Source organism: Ixodes scapularis, unplaced genomic scaffold, assembly GCF_016920785.2.
Source record: "Ixodes scapularis isolate PalLabHiFi unplaced genomic scaffold, ASM1692078v2 PGA_scaffold6__148_contigs__length_123643588, whole genome shotgun sequence".
In the NCBI taxonomy this organism is placed as follows: domain Eukaryota; kingdom Metazoa; phylum Arthropoda; class Arachnida; order Ixodida; family Ixodidae; genus Ixodes; species Ixodes scapularis.
Genome location: NW_024609881.1, coordinates 120133269 through 120141210, shown reverse-complemented (window position 1 = coordinate 120141210; position 7942 = coordinate 120133269). Strand labels below are relative to the sequence as shown.

At 39.7% G+C, this 7942-nt stretch overlaps 1 long non-coding RNA gene across 1 annotated transcript; it reads left to right on the top strand.

Moving 5' to 3' along the window:
• Positions 1-377: 377 nt before the first annotated feature.
• Positions 378-3194, top strand: LOC115327479. The gene is made up of 4 exons (XR_005716911.3): positions 378-413; positions 483-548; positions 1417-1461; positions 3137-3194. It is a non-coding gene; the product is annotated as an uncharacterized LOC115327479 (long non-coding RNA).
• The last annotated feature ends 4748 nt before the right edge of the window (positions 3195-7942 follow it).

Here is a 7942-nt window from a genome sequence, read left to right as displayed (position 1 = left end):
TTCTTATCATTTCAGACTTAATTACGCCCTTAGAAGGAAAATGTCAGTGAATGTTCTATGCAGATTGTTATAATGCACTGGGTTGTTAAACTCCCCAAAAATAAAAGTAAAAAGGGAGCATCGATCTAAATATACAACTATAGCACCTGGGAGAAACGTGTCATTAAAAAAAATAATGAAAGCACAATGAAGCCCTTAGATGCCACTTGTTAGTGTAGACCAACCCTGAAGTTTGTTTATAATATTTATTTTGAAACAAACATCATTTTCGTAACAACGCTGCTGGTTAATATTGCAAGCGAGGGTCAAAAACCTCTTGTCCTGGTGAGTATATAAGACCGCCGACGAAAGCACGAAAGTCTTACATTTTCGCCAGAAGCTCCCCCAACAACGTCGACCTCAATCAGCTTAAGGTGAGTAACGTTTTCTCAGCTCCTGTGCGAGATACATTTTTTTTTGAGACCCGATTTTTATCGTTTCAGAAGCTCGCTTTATAACTATGAAGTTCGCTGGGCTCACTGTCATCCTTGGCTTTGCCGCATTTGTCGGTGAGTGCGCTCTCGCCGCGGACAAGCGTTTACCTTACCTTTGTTTTGTAAATGGGCAACGCCATTTTAAAAGAAAGTATTCGAATCCTTTAAAGACTTCGACAACTAGTCCGTTTTACTGTAAAATCACGAAGGCAATGCTCGATGGGTAACCATACAAGCAGCAATTTATGAGTCTTCTATAAGGCTCTTTTGTATATGTAAAGCTCAGTTTTATTTTATGCAATTTGATATTGAACGACTATGAATATAAAACAGATATATAATAATTTTGCTGCAACATTTTCGCGTTTCTATATTGCTGACACAATGTGACACCAAGTACAGGCTACGGTTCGTTTGAAAGTAAACCTGTCATGGACAGAGAACACCTTTTTTTTTTACAAAAGGTCGTCAGAAAATGATTTTTGTAAAAAATAATCAAAGGCGCACTTTAAACATTTTGCACTTTAAAAATGCTGATCTTCGCAGGAATGAAAGCAAAAATGTCCTATGTGCGAGGTAATATCTTTGTCTATCAGCTCTGCAATTTTTCAAATAATCTCAACATAAAGATCAGCCAAGGGCCTGCTCATAGTGTACAGTTTTGTTTTTGTCAAAAGGGCCAATTGCTTGCTTTACCTCTGTAGTGTAGTAGACACTATCAATTTTAAAACTGGCAACCTTAAAAATAGTTGATGCCGGCAGCGACAGTTGCTTTATGCATTTTTTGTAGTGGTACGCCCCACTGCTTACATGCTAAGCATTTTGAGTACGGCAACCTCCAAACTGTTTGATGAGCGTGCACAAAAAAAAAAAAAAAACAACATGAGAGCAAACATCAGAATGTTTATGTCGTTTTCATGCTTGCTTTTTTTTTTCCTGACAGGTTGGGCTGAAGCAGGAATTCTACATCAAAGAAAAGTGTTGCAAGGTGATTTTTGCATTATGGCAGTGTTAACATTTTTCGAGTCAGTATAATTTGTGCCAAAGAACTTTAAGCTTTTAGTTGGAATTCGCTTAAACAAACGACCGGGTAAAACAATTGATTCTATTAATTTATATGTAAGTATAAAAATAATTCTGGGTTTTTATACTTGTCCATGTATCCTTCAAAATAGTATAGAGATTACAATGCTAAATTATTCAAGTGTTACTTTTTTCGCTTAGAAGAACTATGAGTAGAGGAATAATAGCACGGGCGTCCGTGGAACGCTTTAGTGTTACGCACGGCTGATTGACCGTTTAGAGATGACTCTTTGATCAATCATAAATTGTTTTTATTAATAATAATAATTCATTCCACGATATAACCTATGGCAGTTCCTCATTCATCATTTCATGGATGACAATGTTTGCACATTCATAAGTGAAAAGTTCGAAATTTTAATTCGTTAGCATTAGCATTTTTATGTATATTAATGTTTCTTAAGTAGTTCTCTGTTGATTCTTACATGCTTGAATGAATATTTGAATTTATTTAAAGCAGTACAAGAATCAAGCTCTCAACGTAGAATGGTGTCTCCCAGATATACAACACTAACTATTATTTGAGATCGGAACTCCAATTTAGCATTACCATTTGTAGCTGCGTTCATCTTTGCTCAGTAAATAGTTTCTAAATTTGACGTGTTTGTAGAAAAATAAGGGAAATAATTTAAAGTTCCAAACACGCATATTAATATTAATGATACACCTCCAACATTGACCATTTTAAAACAAACTTGTGCCAGTGAAAAAGGTCAAAGTGTCGCCAATAAAATCTTTGCTGGATCCGGTGTTCCTGCTCCTACAAAAGATGGCGAAAAAATACGTAATACTTGACTAAATAGAATATATGATTCACATTAGATTATTCAAATACAAAAATCAAATGCACAAACGGGAATGATGAATTAATCACGAGGTAAACAAACAATAATATTCGTCTATAGAATTACAGGTCTAACTTAGAACCCTATTAGTCATACAGTGTTGAAGTATTTTTTATCTATGACCTATGTTAAAAATAACATGCATACACCCTATTAAAACAGGTTACGGCGATAATTCGATTTATACAAAGATAAAAGCGAGCTGAACAAGAGTGATGAAAGTAATCCCTGGGGAAGGGGAACAAGGGTGTCAAAGCACAAACACACATCTCCAAACACAGCTGGGTGACTGGTACGCGACCGAAAAATTCCTCCTGGTCCTGGTATCCGGCAAGGGGCCTCTCCATCTCCAGTGGAGTGCTCTGCGAACTGAGCTAACCAGAAGGTAGACGTCAGTAGAGCAAGCGGGTTTTATTAGCGGCCACCAGTTCAAGAGCAACAAAAGTAATGGGCCTGCATCTTAAGGTTATGCTTATAATTCAATTTATGCAAAGGCGCAAGCGAGCTGGAAATGACCGGAAAAAGGGGGACATCGGAAATGCAGAGGTCCCCGGTTCAATACCAGGACCAGGCGGATTGTTTCGGCCGCACAGCAGCCACATATTTGTGTTAGGAGATTTGTGTTTGTCATTTGTTCCCCTTGTTCTGCTCCAGAGAGTATTTTCATAACTCTTAAAAATACCTTCATCCTGATTTCGTGCCGTCAATTTCACTTAAATATTCGTGTTTTTTCAGACTTCGTTGAGAAGTCTGACCTGCAACTCAGGCAACTCAAGAAACTACTACAAGGTGCAGGTACGTCTATACTCTCTAGAACAAAGTGATTTGAAACGTCTTAAAATGTCTTAGAACACACCGGAACCCTGGCGCCATCTATGCGGTGACTCTAGAACTGCTTTTCTCTAGAGCGAAGGTTGGGCGGGACTTTCGAGGTAAAATGTGCGTAACAGCTAAGACAAATGGTCGTTTATAACGGTGACAAAAGATTTTCGAGCCCAGAAAGAAAGGATGATGCGCGAGAGAAATAGAAATTATGCGGGACGGCCAAGTTTCTATTGCTACTCAATAGATGGCTCAAGTGTGTCCTCTCGTCGTAAGAGATTTTAAGAGGTTCCCAGGCGATCTTAAGTAAAGTCGCAAAATAAAATTGGCTCGTATTCATTCTAAGTTTCATTGATTGATACAGATCCCCAACTGCGGAAGGAAATCAGGCATCATGTCGGTAAGAAAACTTCACGGGAATAATTGTAAAAGCGTTCAGTGCGATAGCTAATTAACTTTTTTGCTGCTACAATTTATTTTAAAATGTACCTTGTCAATTTTCCTTGACACGGCATTCTTGACATCGAAGGCAATAATCTGTGGTTCTCGCCCTAGTTGTCGAGGTTAATAAGTAAAATAGCTTGACCCTGTTTTCTAAAACAGTTTGTTTATTAAACGCTCTGATCTGAAACGCGTGTCAATTGAAATAGAACTGAAAAAAGTAATATTTTGATTAAAAATATCCGTGAGTTAAAATAACATTAATACATTTCAACAATATTTGTCATGTTTCGTTTCGCATATTCAGTTACATATTTGAGGACGATAAAAGGCGGATAGCAAATAAAACTGTGCATATATTCCGGGACGTTTTTGTTTGATTTCTGTAAAATGTATAAAAACAATTCCTTTTGGGTTAGAGTAACAATGTGACTTTAACATAAATATGAGTCGCAATGTTCGTTAACAATTTCGATTTTGTTTGTAACCCATTGTTTGTTTTATGATCCTTACAGAAAACAAGCTAGAGCGTTTCGAACGGATACTCGACAGTGAAGGTACTTATGATTGTTCTTACAATTTACGCGGGTAATCTGGCAATAAAGCTTATAATCTCAAACACTAACTTCCACTAAATCTAAATGACATGAACGTGTAGTCGTGCTGTGTGCAAAACAACAACAACAACAACAGCAACAAAAAAACAAGCAAACAAATAGACACTAATCAGGTAGAAAGTAATTTGTATACCAGGTACTTGCATTACGTTACGGTAAAATATGATGCACCATTGTGCCTACGAAAACGCAAAACAATGTTTTTCTTAATCATCATAAAGCGACGGCGTTACATAAGGGGGTTGACGATTTAAGGAACAAGTCGTTATGTTTTCGACCATTGCTGAGTCTGCTGTTAATTTTATGTGCCTGGCAACCTATCTCTGGAGTGCAACCTCTCCCAAAAAATGGACTTGGAGACTTAAAAGATGGCTTCAGCTGCATGACTCATCCTTACACGTTTGAAATATGTCTTCATAAAATTCACCGGTAAAACATTTCACAAATACTGGGGTTTGCAAACCCCTGGCCCGAAGATGGAGGCTGTTGTTCCAGTGACTCCCGGTCCGCGGTCATCTGCTACAAACTCAAACCTAATCGCGCGTAAAAACAAAAATAAAATGGCCCCTCGACTCGCTATAAAGGTGCATTAAAAATATATTAACAATAGTTATTATTATCATTCCGGCTCAGGACAGCTGCGACGCCACAGAAAGGACGATGGCCCATACCGTGGAGGTCTGCGACGCTGCACAATGCAAGGTTGAACAGTCATGAATTTGTAGAGATGGCATTGACGTAGTGGTGTGAAAATTCCTGAAGATGAATACAAAGAGAGAGGAGGAGGGGGGATAAAGAGCGGAGATGTCTATGGGAACATATTTGAGGCCTGCCGGCAGAGAGCCCTAATGTCCTCGGGGTCAACGGGATTGTCTACAGCCAGCTCAGGGGGCAGAGAGCACCAGTTCCTGGTTGCGCGCATCAAACAGGACTCGAGGCGGCGTAGCGTACGGGCCAGGAGAGGCTGCATCTTTCCGCCACGAGAGTTGAAGCGAGGAAGAGGGCTTTATTGAGATTCCAACCGTATTGCAGAAGAGATGGATGAAAGCCACATCTCTTCTGTGTTCAAGGCTGTGTCAGTTAGCTCCCTGTAGGCGGGCTGTCGTCGATATGTCCCTGCAGGCTTCAAGCGCGGAACGAGGGACACTGCGGCTGTAGAGCGTGTAGGCAGCCCTGCGCTGGACACTCTAGGGCCCTTTTAAGGGCAAAACGCACCGGCGTTCCCAACGGCGTTCGCAAGTGCTTTTATGATCGTCGGTTAACCACGAGTGTGAATGCGGCGGAAAGCGCAAGCGCAATCGGAGATATAAGAAAGAACGGGAAAACACTACTTCACACGCGGTATCATTCGCCATAATGTTGTAAATTGTTATCCCCAGTAAAACTATTCGTAACTCTGTGCTTCAAGTCTGTGTAACTATGATACAATTCCTCAGCGTTCTCACGAATATCGGGCTTAGGGTTCTGTTTCATAACTCTTGCATGTTGTCAACAGAAGATCGACAGTTCTCATTAAACTTCTTTCATGTGTGAATATGCCAAAGATCCAATGCCCTCTAATTTATTCTTGGTGAGTTCTCGGGTTTAAATTTAAATTTTCATATCATAAAAAAAAAACAGAAGATCACATTTAAATGTAAAATATATGTATTCAATCACTTTACATTTCATTTTTAATTGTTGTTCTTGGTTATATTTCTTTATTTAAACGCTTATTTAGGCCTAATTATTTAGTAATTTTTTGAATTCATATCGTCATATATAGTTTCCGACCCTCTGCACTCCCCTGCAGAAAGCGTCTTGCTGAGAATATTCCAGACGCGTCTCGATGGCATGTTGTATGATCTAAGCTGGACTGCACTACATCGAGACAAATAAAAGCCGCACTCCAATGTTTGGCAGCATGAATAGAAATCATCCGTAGTTTTCTAAACTAAGGAGCCTCTCTGAAAATGGCACGAGTAGAAGTGTACTCTTGCAGCTACGGCAATGCATCCGGCACTGCTATTCCGTTATGTTTCCTCGAGGTACTTGATATGCAACTTACTTGCGACAAATGTACCTACACTTTGTCGGCCTCGGGTTTTCAAGATGTCAAAAGTTCCCCAGATCGCCTGCATGTTCTATGTTATTTTTATGAACCTGACTTTTTTCTTTGTTAATGGAGAACACGGTTTTTCTTTTCAAAGGAAGTTTTGAAACAATAATTAAATATGACTTTACTCGGTGTTGGTTATATTCTTTGCAACCCACATTGCGTCATCACACTGAACATTCTGATTCGTAAAGCGAGACGTTTGCTCGGAAGCTTTAATTATCAAGGAAGTTTAAACTATTTATTTTTCAAACTATTACACCGTGAAACAATAAAAAAAGAAAACAATAAATTACGTTTAGTAAATAGTCGCCTTCAACGTGATACTCAAGGTTGGTTCACACATTTGCATCGGTTGCGATCACACCGAACAAAACGACAGCAACGACCGGAACACTGGGAGAGCGTTAAGTCACGCTTGTTGCACAAAAGACCTATTGCATTGTTTCCCATGTTCTGTACCGGGACGAGTTGTCCCGGTGGCATTCTCGTTGCTGTGCTTTCGGTCGCTTCGAACGCTACTAACAGAACTGTCTTAACCAGTCTTTGCAGGAGACGTGAACAAGTTCTATTTGAAATAAGTTTGCATTGTACATCAATGATAAAACTATTGTCGTCTATCACACTGACCAAACTATAAATAATCTACCTTTGGCGTTCTGCGTGGTATTTAAAATATCACGATGGAAACTGATATTACGTTGATCTAGTATCCTTGTTTTTGTTTTCTGCAGGTGACGTTCAACCGAGAAGTAAGTTTGAATATTCCAATTAAAATAAGAATTCGCTGCAAGGAAGTGATTATATCTATGTGAAGAAAAGCTGATGACTGAAACCGGCAGAGTAATGCGCATTTGAAAGAACCAGGAATGACATGTTTTCTTACAAATCTCCGGACGATACAGGCCATTGCATTGGCCTGTTCTGTCCGGAAATAAAGTAGACGGACTCCTACATAACCTGCGGACGTGCGAGAAATTGCAATTTTGGTAAAGATTTGGAGTCCTGATCGCGGGTCAATGATACGATTATCCCAGACTTTGTACAAATTACCAATGTGTGCACGCAGTTTCTAACACTAAAACGTAAATTACACCTTTGTAAATATCACGATATGAAAAGCTCTACAATTCGACACCATTACCACCAACGGACGTCACTGACCGTCAACCACAGCCCCATCAACATCGGGCAACGAATCTTTACAAGTAATTTTATCGGAGTGCATCGCCACTGGTCCTGCCCTCCAGTGGCCGAGGCGAGCAACGCACATGCGTCATGCTTCCTTCCATTATCCCAGGAGGGAGATGAGGCGGAAGCGTCTCGCCCTGGCCACGCGGTGGCAGGACTGCATGGCGCAAAGATGCGCTCTGGTTGTAAACCGAAACCTAGAAATCCGTCCGAATTGGGCGTTTTCTAATGCCGCAGAATGTTGAACTTGTCTTATATCATTCGAAAATGATTCAATTTATTGCTTTTAGATGATGTTCAGAAAGTTTCTACTAGGAACCAATTATTTGCTTTTACTAATTGAAAACAAAATGAGTGGTAAATATTGATTCAATA